The sequence below is a fragment of the Triticum aestivum genome, chromosome 5A, assembly GCF_018294505.1.
Source record: "Triticum aestivum cultivar Chinese Spring chromosome 5A, IWGSC CS RefSeq v2.1, whole genome shotgun sequence".
Lineage (NCBI taxonomy): Eukaryota > Viridiplantae > Streptophyta > Magnoliopsida > Poales > Poaceae > Triticum > Triticum aestivum.
The window spans coordinates 62,119,951-62,134,311 of record NC_057806.1 but is presented as its reverse complement, the minus strand read 5'-3'; the positions used below and the strand labels follow the sequence as shown (position 1 = coordinate 62,134,311).

Below are 14,361 nucleotides of genomic sequence, written 5' to 3'. Positions count from 1 at the left end.
AGATGCTCTTACAGCGAATGACTCCTGAAAATCTAATGCCGCTGGAATCTGCCCCGCCCACGGCGAACGTTCGCCGGAATTTGTTTCCGCTATTATTAAAAAGCAGCAAAACGCCCACTGAACTCGGACATCGACTCCTATCTGAAACGTTATGCCCCACGGCCCGGCCGGCCTTTATATATGAACGGCCCGACCGGCTCGTCTCCAACATAGAACGATCGGCTCAAAAAATTAAAAAAAGCATAGAACGATCGATCCATCCGATCCCACAGACTGAATCTTCCGCCGCCGCCTTGCCGGCCTTGCCGTATCGCATGGTTTCCGCCGGCCGATAGCCACTCCGACCAGGTTCCCATGCATCTCCCGTCCCTCTCTTAACCTTTTTCTTTTCTGCTCTGGTCCACGCGCGGGCGCACGGCTGCGAACCCACAAGCATGTTTTGATTTGTTGTTCACCTTATTAATGTTGAGATTTTTTTTCTCCCTAGGAACAGCGATTGATCTATTCGGGCCCGATTAGTTCTATTTTGACTAATCGGTTCGGATTTGCTTGTGGCAAGCTGGGTGACGGAATTGCTTATTTTGCTCTTTGACGATGTTAGTACGTACTACATCCATTCTGACTTAATTTTGACTGGATTGCAGCATGAGTGGACTCCGGTTGTTTTAGAGTGTAAACACATCAGGAAACCAGACGGTACTCCGCTCTGACTCCATCTTCACTGCAGGCCAAATCGTCCAAGAACTAATGCTCATCAACAATACCCAACATACACCACCACCACCACCACCGACCGTCCTCCGGTGCCTCCCAAAGCCGGAGCGACCAAGGTGGTACGCCTGACCAAGATGCTCTCGCCGGACGATCGCCTTGAGGACGACGGGTTCGATGGCCTGGTGGAGGATGTCACAGAAGAAGCGCGCAAATTCGGTAACCTTGTGATGGTCGTGATCCCGCGGCCCGGCCCCGGCAGTAGTCCGGCGGTTGCTGGAGCCGGGAAGGCGTTTCTGGAGTACGTGTGCCTCGACAGCTCGTCCCATTGCAGGAGGAGTATGGATCGCAGGTGGTTTGCTGAGAGGCGAATTACTGCTGGGTTCTACCATGAGGACATGTTTGCTGCTGGAGACTACGGCTATGACGTTGACTGCCCCGAAGATGATGGATAAAGTATTTGGTAGTTAATTAATCTCTTGTTTCTAGTGCCTATAAGACATGCACGCGAGCATGGATGTTGATCTGAAAGCACATTGTATGAATGCTACATGTGTTATATGTAATTCAAACTAAGAAGTTGGAAGGAGGAGGAGGAGGAGGAGGAGGAGGAGGAAGAAGAAGAAGAGGAAGAAGAAGAAGAAGAAATTGAACGATCCTATATGATTATTTTCAGGTTAGCTTGGCAGATTAACAGTGCAAATTAAAAAAAAAACTTGTGGCAGATTATCTGTTTACAGTAAAATCTTGTTTTTCGCTGGCAGAACTTGAGTTTCCGTCCGGGATAGGTCACACTACTGTTATCTCTAAGGGTCTTGATTCAAAGGAATTTTATGATTTGTGGAGGATTTGAATTCTTAGTATTTTTCCAAAACATTGCTCATTTGATTCACATCATTGGAATCCTTACGAACATTTCCTTACAATTCATTTGCACCCCAGGAAAAAAACATTCTATCAACTCAAAACCATTTTCAGAATTCCTTTGTTTTCTCTATGCTATGAAATACTCTCTTATACTAGGATTCAAGAGGATGTGGCACTCTAGTTATATAGGTTTTTCAATTTGCGCGTTTTGAAAATACTGTGAATGGCCTCTTTGAAAAATATGCTACTAGGGTTCCTCTGACAGCCACCGGTTCCCCTCGGTTCCAGGTGCCTTTGGCGCCGAGGAGGAGGGGGACCCCGGTTGGCTTGTCTTTGTAGTCTTCGGTCACGCTAACTTCAGTTAGGATCAAGTTCATGTATCTCGCTAGTGGTGAGACGATGGTGTCATTGATGGCTAGGAATAAATTATCCCCGTACTATCCACGTTCGGCGATGTTGTTCGGCATTGGCGGAGGGCATGTGAAGTTTCAGCCAGGGACAGATATTGGACCTCATTTCTCTCTTTGTTTTGTGTAGGTAATCAACGGTAGGGGGTGATATTGCAGTGTGTCATTTTACTCGGGTTCCAATGGCGGCTCAGCAAGATGGGGTTGTAGTAGGGAACTTGCAAGGTTTCTATCTCCCTCCTCTATCTTCTCGGAGTTGGGATTATCTTCTGGTCCTTCTAAGCGCCAGCTTCTCCGGGATGGTGATTTTCCAAATCGTATCGGTGTCTCTTGGTCTACATTGACAACTTCTCGGCCACTACTTCTCCAAGCTCCTGGCTTTCCACAAAGTTTCCCCGCTCAGATGGAGACCTAAAGGTGGCAATGAGCTTTGCTCACGGCACGCCGCCGGTGGATGCAGAAGGAAGATGGTGTTTCTTTCCTCAAGGACTTTCTTTCAATTTCTTATTTCTGTAAGGAGCTTCTTATAAGGGCTCGTTTTATCTAATATATGGCCTTCTGCCTTTTTACTAAAAAATGCTATTAAATATATGAACTAGGTTAAGTTCTCCTTTACTTGTTAGTTTCTGTTGATTATGGCTATTTCATAGCACTAGTGCTATTTGTTGTCTAGTTCAGATTTCTCAATTCTATATCCTAGGATATTTTAGCCCGGCTTAGCTATTGAAAATTAAATTTTGGTATACCTTTAGCACAAGAGTGAGTAACAAGTTGAGGTGGGAACACTCAAACTATAACGTTTGAAGTCATAGCTTTTGCTGATCACTTTTGTTTACTTTAAACATTTATTAAGCATATCATCATGGACATAACACTAAAAGATATTTGACTTAAAAATATCATGCAATGGATCAAGAATTATGTTTGAAACCGTGCACGGTTACAAAAGCAATCATCCGAAGTACCGAACTCTAAATAGAGTTGTACTCCCTCCGTTCCAAAATAGATGACCCAACTTTGTACTAACTTTAGTACAAAGTTAGTACAAAGTTGGGTCATCTATTTTGGAATGGAGGGAGTAGTTTGATAGCAAATTAATTACATACTCTATTATTAGACCATCGAAGCAAGAAGGGATTTGTTCTGGTGCAGTTAGACTCTTCGACTGCCCTCTCCTATCTCTCTGGGTCAAGTTTGGATCGTTCGGATTATGGTCATTTAGTTGTTGAGATTAAGTCTTTAATGATCGATAGAGAGTTTATTCCACATAAGCTAAATAGAACTCAAAACAGAATTGCAGAATGCATGGCAAGGTATAGTCGTTCAAAGCAGGCCACAATAGTGTGGCTCGAAAGTGGTCTCCCGTGTATTGAGGAGCTCTTGCCTTTAGATTGTAACTCTATTATTATGAAATAAACTACTATTGAACCTGCAGAAAAGAAGGGATTTGTAAGTTCATGTAGTGTTCACCAATGAGAATCTTCCCCTCTCTCCATTGATGTAGACTACGAGTAAATTCGGCTCATGCCATGGACTCCGGCCGCCCTTATTCCTCCCTCCTCTGCCCATGTTGTCGACCGGAAAGGGAGGGAGAGGGTGTGCCCGTGTGTAATAGTAGATTTTATTTTCATCTGCTTCTCCTGCCAAAATAAAGAGGTGGTCGGATCTAGATCTATCCTGATTCTTCCTCAACCTCCTCTCCCTCTCATTCATAGGTGAGATAGAGGGTCAAAGAGGCTCATTACACTCCTATGCTAGCACCTCTTAGCCAGATACATGGGGACGAGCCGTTATTGCCGCCATCGCCCTTGCTACTCTGACGAGTCGGGGAGATGATTAGGCCGGAGGCCCTAGTCGCCCCTGATCTGGAGGAGCTTCAGTCTCTCCCCCTCCTCTCTTCTTGTCATCTTGGTGGTGCAACGACGGAGTGGAGGTGGATTACTAGAGTTTAGTGTTCGGACAACAATTCGTTACCATCGATGCTTGCATTGGAGCTAACGCTCATGTCTTCATCCCAACCATGATTGTCAAAAGGAAGGTAGTATCACTTCGATCCAGAGTCTATGGTGTCCTTCTCCAACAAGCTTTGCCTATGGTTTGAAGGCAATGATGATTGCATCGAACCAAGTGGTTCATCTCCGACATCAGTGCAATTGGTTTTGCGTTGGGGGTAGTTTCCAGATCCAATTGTAATCTAGTTTCTCTGTTGGGTTCCTTCATGAAAAGGTCAGGGGGCAAGTTGCTCTTTCCTTTGAGTTCTTGTGTGAGAGCATGTGCTCTCCTTCCACAAAGGACCCACCCTCTAGTAAGAAAATGGTATTGTACTACTGTTGAATGATAAAATTAATTTCAGCCCTAGGTAAAAAGGAAAAGCACATGCCCTCTCTTTATTTGTCACAAAATTTGATTGAAGCACGTCGAGTACTAAATAGATACTCCATTTTTTTTTACTATCCTATGAATATGATGGTTAACAAGTTATAATGAAGCAGGTATGCATAATTGCATACACTACTTGTGCATTCTTTTTTCCGTTGGCACATACTGCACACATGGTGTCACTGGATTCAGTTGGCATATAAGGATGAAAACAACTGTCTGTGAATGCTCTACACATATGTGCTGAACGTCTGTTTGTGATTATTTCTGTCTGTGCTTGTATCTGAATCATACCGAGCGTGACGGACTAGCACATAACATTGTGCGATATGATCTCAGGTTACTACTACGGTTGAGTAATCCCATCTGTACCTAGGTTGGATAAATCGCTACACAATCGTCGGCGTCTCATGCATGCCGCAGCTACTGCTCGGCATTGATCGCCTTAGCAGCCGCGACCTCTTTGCTTTTGCCCCACAGGAACGCGCAGAGGCCGACGACGACGAGCGCCGCCCCAGCACCCCACCAAGGTAGGCGTCGGTGCAGAACACGACGGCGTCGACGGCGGTGGTGGCGACGAGCGACAGGGAGTTGAACATGGCCGGGTACACCGGCCCGCGGCGCTCCACCGCCCAGGACACGAGCACGAACGTGACGCCCGTGTTGAACACCCCGGAGTAGACCACCGTGGCCAGCTGCAGGTCCCAGCGCAGCGTCCACATGGGCGCCCATCCATATACGTCGCCGGCGGCGACGATGATCGGCACGGAGACGGGCAGGGGGGACTGCAGGCAGCCCACGAGGCACGTGAGCGCCGTGGTCCAGTACCGGTACGGGAACACCTTGGCGACCTTAGCCTGCACGACGAACCAGAGCGCGTAGCTGACGCAGCTCCCGCACAGGAACAGCGTGCCGACGATTTTTTTTTTCAAAACTATGACATATTTTATAGCATTTTCGGAAACTATAGCATAATTTGGATAAAAATTAAAAGTAGCACCCCGTCGACCACGCCCTGGCCGAAATGGGAGTTTTCGGCCACCTCTAGGCCGAAGTGCAACATCCGAAGACCGTCTACACGTATTGCGTGGTGTCTAGTTCCCACAACAAAGACAGTTGGGTACATATCGCTCGTGAGAGGGGCTTCGATTTGATCACGAGCAGCCGATGGAACCATCTCATGGCTGGTTTTCGGTCACCCCGTCTCGTGGCTGGAGGAGGAAGTGCAACATCCGAAGACCGTCTACATATAACAGCTGCGTAAATCCCGCGTAGCTTGTCATCAAGATGCATCAATCATGAGACGCCCTCTCGCGGTGGGATAGTTTCTTCCCTCTGAAAGCGTTGCATTAAGGTGGAAACCTACTCTCGCGCCTGTACTGTCAAGTCACCCTGTACATGAAGAGTTAACCAATTATATCCTCGTTGTATGATAGACACCACGAATAGATAACCAAGCGAATATGTCCAAGTTAACAAAAGACTTAACATATGAGAACCAAGGCACGTATCGCGTGGTGTCTGGTTCCCACAACAGAGGCAGTTGGGTACATATCGCTGGTGAGAGGGGCTTCGATCTGATCAGGAGCAGATGATGGAACCAAGTAGATCCTCGTTGTATGCCGGTAACGCTGCAAATAAAACCCGAACATTTCCCAGTTAAAGGGCCGAACCTCATCCCAGATATTTGTTGGCGCGGTAGTCCATTCGTCAACGTAAGGGGTAATGCTCTTCAGCCAATAAGCCATGGACTTGTTTCCTCATAGGCGACTGTCCCTGAGATTGACATGCGCGATACATGATTAGGTATATTATGAATGCAGAGCTGAAAACTAAAATAGTATTAGTACTTACTTGTGCACGTGTTCTGGCAAGTGTGGAATATCTGGAATCTCAGGCTCTTGATATAGACCGAACTGTCTCATCACCCTATGAAGAGCCATCTCCTCAACCGTCATGCTTGAACACCAACTTAGCCTTGGCCATCCAATAGTGCCAATCTCTAGTGCACAATCCAGAAATCCCAACTGGGCACCTCGATGATATAGCCTCAGGCGAGTATGGCTCCCAGATAACTTGATCCTCGTGCAAACTATCAAACTGTGTCGTGAAGGACGGGTAGCATCCCCTAACCTGGCTATGCGCAAACTGTTTCTGTGCATGACAACAATTAAGCATTAGTAATACTAAATGAATGGCAAGAAATAGTGGGATTAATTTTATTTAATATAAAAGTACCTCTCGCCGTGCCCAAACAGATCCCATAGTAGGCAAGTCGCCGATAGCAGGCACATAAGCCCCAGCTAAGTCCTCCAAACCAAAAGGTTTATCAAAGTAGACATAGGGTCGTCCAATAGGGAATCTCTCGTATGACCAGAGCTGCAACAATAATGGACATCCAACAAGACTAGATTTTCTAGACTTCAACAAGCAAGCTTTGCACAGGCCTCTGTACGTAGCCGCTAACATAGCAGAACCAAAACTCCTCGGCAGAATATCCCTAGGGCAACGTGCATCAGCTATCTCTCGTGCAATATCGATGAGTCGTGCATCGACAGTGGTCACGTGGTTCTCCGTAAACATCGTCTTGCCGAACAGCCAAAGAATAGATGGCTCTAGGGACCGGTCAATCTGTGCCTCCGACAACTGAATATCGGGATATCCTAACAAGACAATCTACATAGAAACGTAATGATTGTATGAACATCGGGGAACTAAAAAAACAACATTTGTTTAAGTGGCCGTGAAGGTTACCTAAAATTGGCTCAACCATCTAAAAAGAGGCCCGTGAGGATCGTTGTCTATGGCCCTAGCAGTCGGCACCGCGGCCAAAAAACGGGTCTGCATCGCTGCTTGCCAACCAGATTCTGCCTCTAAGGGACCTATGGCAGCATCGGCCAGAGGTAATCCCAACAAGTAAGACACATCCTGTAAAGTAGGCGCCATCTCTTCCCAGGAAAAGTGAAACGCATGTGTCTCTAGTCACCATCTATCTACTAAGCAGGTAGTTTTTTTTCAAAACTATCATGTTTTTTGAAGCAAATTTGAAAACTATAGGACAAAATGGGAAAATTTCAAAAGTATGACCCTGTCGGCCTTGCTTGGGCCGAAAATGGTGTTTTCGGCTAAACTTTGGCCGAAAAGGGGTCTTCGGCCCCGGGTTGACCGAAGACGGGCTTTTCTGGGCCGAAGACATGGCGTCGGCGGTGGCCCAGCCAAAAATAGTAGCTTCGGACACCAGCTGACCGAATTGGGCCGTTTTCAGCCACCCATAGGCCGAAGTAGTTTTCGGCCATCCATCGGCCGAAAAGGCTGGATAAGCCAGCGCCGCGCCCGTCTTCTTCCTGTCGCCTCTGTTCTTCTTTCTCTCGTTCTCTCTCCCAGTTCTTCTCTGTAGGTCGCCACCCCACTCCGATCTCCTCCATTTGCCACCCATTTTCACATCCAAGCCATAGAATCGATAGATCGTAGCAATACCCGACGGCCTACAGTGTTATTTCTTGCTATGGGATAGTTTTTGATGTGTTTGGGGAGGAGTAGCCATGGTGGGGAGGAGGAGCCATGGTGGGGAGGAGTACGTGGGGTTGGGCAATAGGTGGTGGTGAGGAGGAGCAGCAGCTGTGGAGGAGGAGGTAGTAAGGAGGAGGTGCGGCTTGGGGGTGACCGGAGTTGAACCTCCGGTCGTCGAGGGGGCGGCGGTGTCGTTGTCCGGTGGTGCAAGAACTCTGCGAGGTGGCCGGTGCCGCTGAGTCGAAGAGAGGAGCAAGAAGCTAGGGACACACGCTTTGAAGGTATAACCATGTCGTCACAAATTGATTTTATCTAAATTGTATAGTTTAGTTAGTGTATATAAGTCATATTGCGAATTTTAGTGCTAATATATTTGTGGAGGCATTTTAGCGCATAGTTCGTGTAGCGGGTAATATTAGTGTTCGTTGTGATTAATGAGAAGATGACAATGTCTGACAGGTGAAAATGTCTGAATCGGTAAATCTGAATGTTTACTACGGCACTGGTAATGGTCGATATAATGAGTCTGGGGTTGGTATTAGCAAGTTCAAAACTGGCGTCATGACACTAGCAGACCCAGACAGACTGGACATTAGACAGTTGAAGTACTAGTTGACAACTAGTTTCGGGCTGGATCCTGAAGTATGTTCCGTTAATATTCATGCATTGTCGACCAAATCCTGTAAAAATGTCAAGTGGGAGTTGATGCCGATAGATAGGAGCCAGCATTGGTTTTCCCTGTTAAGACGCTGCCGAGACCGAAGAATCCACCCATATGCACTCGTGCAACCTGTGCCGAAGGAGGAAAATACCATACAACTCCACAGGGGGTATGAACCCGTCCAAGGCAGTGAAGTGGCTAATGAGATTGTTTTATCTGGGTCACAACCACAATATGTGGATGCTAGCCAACCCGAGAAAGAGTCAGACTATGTGCCACACAATGTTTGTGGTCCTGATACTGGGCAGAGTAGCCAGTCGATAATATTAGCTGGTTCTGGTTTTGCTGATGGGGATGAGGAAGGGGATGAAATGCATAGGGTGATGGAGGAAGAGGACGAGGATGGATTGGTGGAGGAACTGGATTCTGAAAATTCTGAGGATGAAGTTGAGGTACCAATTCCTTCTGCATGGGAGCAGGACATATCCACCTACCTTACAGTCAACGATGGCCATGGGACTCTATGGCAGTATAATCTGAACCAAGTATAGATGGGGCTATGTTTGATAAGAAGAAAAAATTGAAGTATGCGGTGATAAAGTGGGCTATGTCTACGCAGAGGGTTTTCCGGACACACATATCAAGTCCAACAAACTATACCGTGAAATGTGTTGAAACAGGTTGTCCTGCGAAGGTGCACGGGCACGTGCCGAAGTATGACATCCACTGGGTTGTCACCATTATCGTCCCACATAATTGTGTGAGGAAGAACCTGCTGGTGAAGCATCCGAACCTGACTTCAAGTCTCATTGCGCAACTCATGTATACTAAGATAGTATAGAAGAAAGATATGGAAGCAAAACACATCCAGACAGAAGTGAAGGTCAGATGGAATTATGTCATTCCTTATGGGAAGGCTTGGAGGGCTAAGCAAAAGGCTATGGAGGAAAGGTTTGGGACGTTCTTTGACTCATATGATAATGTTGTCCGTCTCCTTGGCATACTGAAGGAGAGGAATCCCGGCACTTATGTGAACGTACAACACATGAGGTTGCTGAGTATACCAGATTTCAAGGTGTTGAAACGAGTGTTCTTCTCTTTCGCTATGTGCATCGAAGCTTTCCGGCATTGTCCTCCTGTTATGTTTGTGGATGGTACATTCCTGACTGGTCAGTATAGAGGGAAAATCCTGAATGCTATTGGTGTGGACGGGAACAATCAAATCATCCCACTTGCCATGGCTTTTGTGGAGGGTGAGAACTTTCCCGGCTGGGTATGGTTCTTCCGGCAAGTGAAAATTGCCATCGTGAAGGACCGACCAAACGCGTGTGGCATTCATGATAGACATGCTGGTATATTGAAGGATGTGAGGACACTACGTAATCCAACAGTTGACGAACCAACACCTTGGAGGGACTTGCAGAGCCGATGGTGCATGCGCCATCTTGGGGCTAATTTTTTCTCACAGTTCAAGAACAAGCGGTTGATGAACTTGTTCAAAAAATTATGCAAGCAGAGCCAGCAGCGCAAATACGGATTTATTTGGTCAAAACTAGATGAGTTCACTAAGAAGCAGGTCTGTGCGAGAAAGAAAATGGAAGAAGATCAGGTTAAATTAGCAGCACTCATCGTGGAGCTAGAGGAGCCACTAGGTCTTTGTGACTTGCCATCAATTGACACTCCTAATACTAAGAGAAAGAAGGGAAGGGCAATAAAGAATTTTTCTGAGTGGATAGAGAAAGAGCCTCCAGTGAATTGGTCTTTGCTGCATGACACACATGGAGCTAGGTATGGCCACATGACAACCAATCTTGCAGAGGTGTATAACTTTGTGCTGAAAGGGAATAGAGCATTGCCACTCACAGCTATTGTGGAGGCTGTATTGAAGGAAATATGCCCTAGAGGCAATAATAAAGTTATTATTTATTTCCTTATATCATGATAAATGTTTATTATTCATGCTAGAATTGTATTAACCGGAAACATAATACATGTGTGAATACATAGACAAACAAAGTGTCACTAGTATGCCTCTACTTGACTAGCTCGTTAATCAAAGATGGTTATATTTCCTGACCATGAACAATGAGTTGTTATTTGATTAACGGGATCACATCATTAAGTGAATGATCTGATTGACATGACCCATTCCATTAGCTTAGCACCCGATCGTTTAGTATGTTACCATTGCTTATACATGTTCCTATAACTATGAGATTATGCAACTCCTGTTTGCCGGAGGAACACTTTGGGTGCTACCAAACGTCACAACGTAACTAGGTGATTATAAAGGAGTACTACAGGTGTCTCCAAAGGTACATGTTGGGTTGGCGTATTTCGAGATTAGGATTTGTCACTCCGATTGTCGGAGAGGTATCTCTGGGCCCTCTCGGTAATGCACATCACTTAAAGCCTTGCAAGCATTGCAACTAATGAGTTAGTTGCGGGATGATGTATTACATAACGAGTAAAGAGACTTGCCGGTAACGAGATTGAACTAGGTATTGGAATACCGACGATCGAATCTCGGGCAAGTAACATACCAATGACAAAGGGAACAACGTATGTTGTTATGCGGTCTGACCGATAAAGATCTTCGTAGAATATGTAGGAGCCAATATGGGCATCCAGGTCCCGCTATTTGGTTATTGACCGGAGACGTGTCTCGGTCATGTCTACATTGTTCTCGAACCCGTAGGGTCCGCACGCTTAAGGTTACGATGACAGTTATATTATGAGTTTATGCATTTTGATGTACCGAAGTTTGTTCGGAGTCCCGGATGTGATCACGGACATGACGAGGAGTCTCGAAATGGTCGAGACATAAAGATTGATATATTGGAAGCCTATGTATGGATACCGGAAGTGATCCGGGTGAAATCGGGATTTTACCAGAGTACTGGGAGGTTACCGGAACTCCCCGAGAGCTATATGGGCCATCATGGGCCATAGTGGAAAAGAGAAGAGGCAGCCCTACATGGGCCGCGCGCCCCTCCCCTCCCTTGGTCCGAATAGGACAAGGAGAGGGGGTCGGCCCCCTCTCTCTCTTTTCCCCCTCCGCGAATCCTATTCCAACAAGGATTGGGGGGGGGGGATCCTACTCCCAGAGGGAGTAGGACTCTCCTGGCGCGCCCTCCTTAGCCGGCCAGCCTCCCCCCTTTTAGTCCTTTATATACAGAGGCAGGGGCACCCCAAAGATACACAAGTTGATCCACATGATCTTTTCCTTAGCCGTGTGCGGTGCCCCCTTCCACCATAGTCCTCGATAATATTGTAGCGGAGTTTAGGCGAAGCCCTGCTGCAGTAGTACATCAAGATCGTCATCACGCCGTCGTGCTGACGGAACTCTTCCCCGACACTTTGCTGGATCGGAGTCCGGGGATCGTCATCGAGCTGAACGTGTGCTAAAACTCGGAGGTGCCGTAGTTTCGGTGCTTGATCGGTCGAGCCGTGAAGACGTACGACTACATCAACCAAACGCTTCCGTTGTCGATCTACTAGGTATGTAGATCACACTCTCCCCTCTTGTTGCGATGCATCACATGATCTTGCGTGTGTGTAGGAATTTTTTTGAAATTACTACGTTCCCCAACAGTGGTATCAGAGCCTAGGTTTTATATGTTGATGTTATATGCACGAGTAGAACACAAGTGAGTTGTGGGCGATATAAGTCATACTGCCTACCAGCATGTCATACTTTGGTTCGGCGGTATTGTTGGACGAGACGACCCGGACCAACATTACGCGTATGCTTACGCGAGACCGGTTCTCTCGACGTGCTTTGCACATAGGTGGCTTGCGGGCGACTGTCTCTCCAACTTTAGTTGAACCAAGTGTGGCTACGCCCGGTCCTTGCGAAGGTTAAAACAGAGTCAAATTGACAAACTATCGTTATGGTTTTGATGCGTAGGTAAGATTAGTTCTTGCTTAAGCCCGTAGCAGCCATGTAAAACTTGCAACAACAAAGGTTTGGACGTCTAATTTGTTTTTGCAGGGCATGTTGTGATGTGATATGGTCAAGACATGATGCTGATTTTATTGTATGAGATGATCATGTTTTGTAACTGAATTATCGGCAACTGGCAGGAGCCTTATGGTTGTCGTTTTATTGTATGCAATGCAATCGCGATGTAATGCTTTACTTTATCACTAAGCGGTAGCGATAGTCGTAGAAGCACAAGCTTGGCGAGACGACAACGATGCTACGATGGAGATCAAGGTGTCACGCCGGTGACGATGGTGATCACGACGGTGCTTCGGAGATGGAGATCACAAGCACAAGATGATGATGGCCATATCATATCACTTATATTGATTGCATGTGATGTTTATCCTTTTATGCATCTTATCTTGCTTTGATTGACGGTAGCATTATAAGATGATCTCTCACTAAATTATCAAAAATTGTGTTCTCCCTGAGTATGCACCATTGTGAAAGTTCTTCGTGCTGAGACACCACGTGATGATCGGGTGTGATAGGCTCTAGTTCAAATACAACGGGTGCAAAACAGTTGCACACGCGGAATACTCGGGTTATACTTGACGAGCCAAGCATATACAGATATGGCCTCGGAACACGGAGACCGAAAGGTCGAGCGTGAATCATATAGTAGATATGATCAACATAGTGATGTTCACCAATGAAACTACTCCATCTCACGTGATGATCGGTTATGGTTTAGTTGATTTGGATCATGTGATCACTTAGAAGATTAGAGGGATGTCTATCTAAGTGGGAGTTCTTAAGTAATATGATTAATTGAACTTAAATTTATCATGAACTTAGTCCCTGATAGTATCTTGCTTGTTTATGCTGATTGTAGATAGATGGCTCGTGCTGTTGTTCCGTTGAATTTTAATGCGTTCCTTGAGAAAACAAAGTTGAAAGATGATGGTAGCAATTACACGGACTGGGTCCGTAACTTGAGGATTATCCTCATTGCTGCACAGAAGAATTACGTCCTGGAAGCACCGCTGGGTGCCAGGCCTGCTACTGGAGCAACGCCGGATGTTATGAACATATGGCAAAGCAAAGCTGATGACTACTCAATAGTTCAGTGTGCCATGCTTTACGGCTTAGAATCGGGACTTCAACGACGTTTTGAACGTCATGCAGCATATGAGATGTTCCGGGAGTTGAAGTTAATATTTCAAGCAAATGCACGGATTGAGAGATATGAAGTCTCCAATAAGTTCTATAGCTGCAAGATGGAGGAGAACAGTTCTATCAGTGAGCATATACTCAAAATGTCTGGGTATAATAATCACTTGATTCAATTGGGAGTTAATCTTCCAGATGATTGCGTCATTGACAGAATTCTCCAATCACTGCCACCAAGCTACAAGAGCTTCGTGATGAACTATAATATGCAAGGGATGAATAAGACTATTCCCGAGCTCTTCGCAATGCTGAAAGCTGCGGAGGTAGAAATCAAGAAGGAGCATCAAGTGTTGATGGTTAACAAGACCACTAGTTTCAAGAAAAAGGGCAAAGGAAAGAAAAAGGGGAACTTCAAAAAGAACGGCAAGCAAGTTGCTACTCGAGAGAAGAAACCCAAACCTGGACCTAAGCCTGAAACTGAGTGCTTCTATTGCAAGCAGACTGGTCACTGGAAGCGGAACTGCCCCAAGTATTTGGCGGATAAGAAGGATGGCAAGGTGAACACAGGTATATGTGATATACATGTTATTGATGTGTACCTTACTAATGCTCGTAGTAGCACCTGGGTATTTGATACTGGTTCTGTTGCTAATATTTGCAACTCGAAACAGGGACTACGGATTAAGCGAAGATTGGTTAAGGACGAGGTGACGATGCGCGTGGGA

General features: G+C 46.1%; 1 long non-coding RNA gene across 2 annotated transcripts; it reads left to right on the top strand.

Moving 5' to 3' along the window:
- Positions 1 to 217: 217 nt before the first annotated feature.
- On the top strand, positions 218 to 1,262 carry LOC123106586 (uncharacterized). 2 transcript variants are annotated; one of them, XR_006451401.1, is made up of 3 exons: positions 218 to 348; positions 488 to 596; positions 728 to 1,262. It is a non-coding gene; the product is annotated as an uncharacterized lncRNA (long non-coding RNA). The 2 variants fall into 2 exon arrangements; XR_006451400.1 differs by having other exon boundaries at positions 488 to 600.
- Positions 1,263 to 14,361: the final 13,099 nt, after the last annotated feature.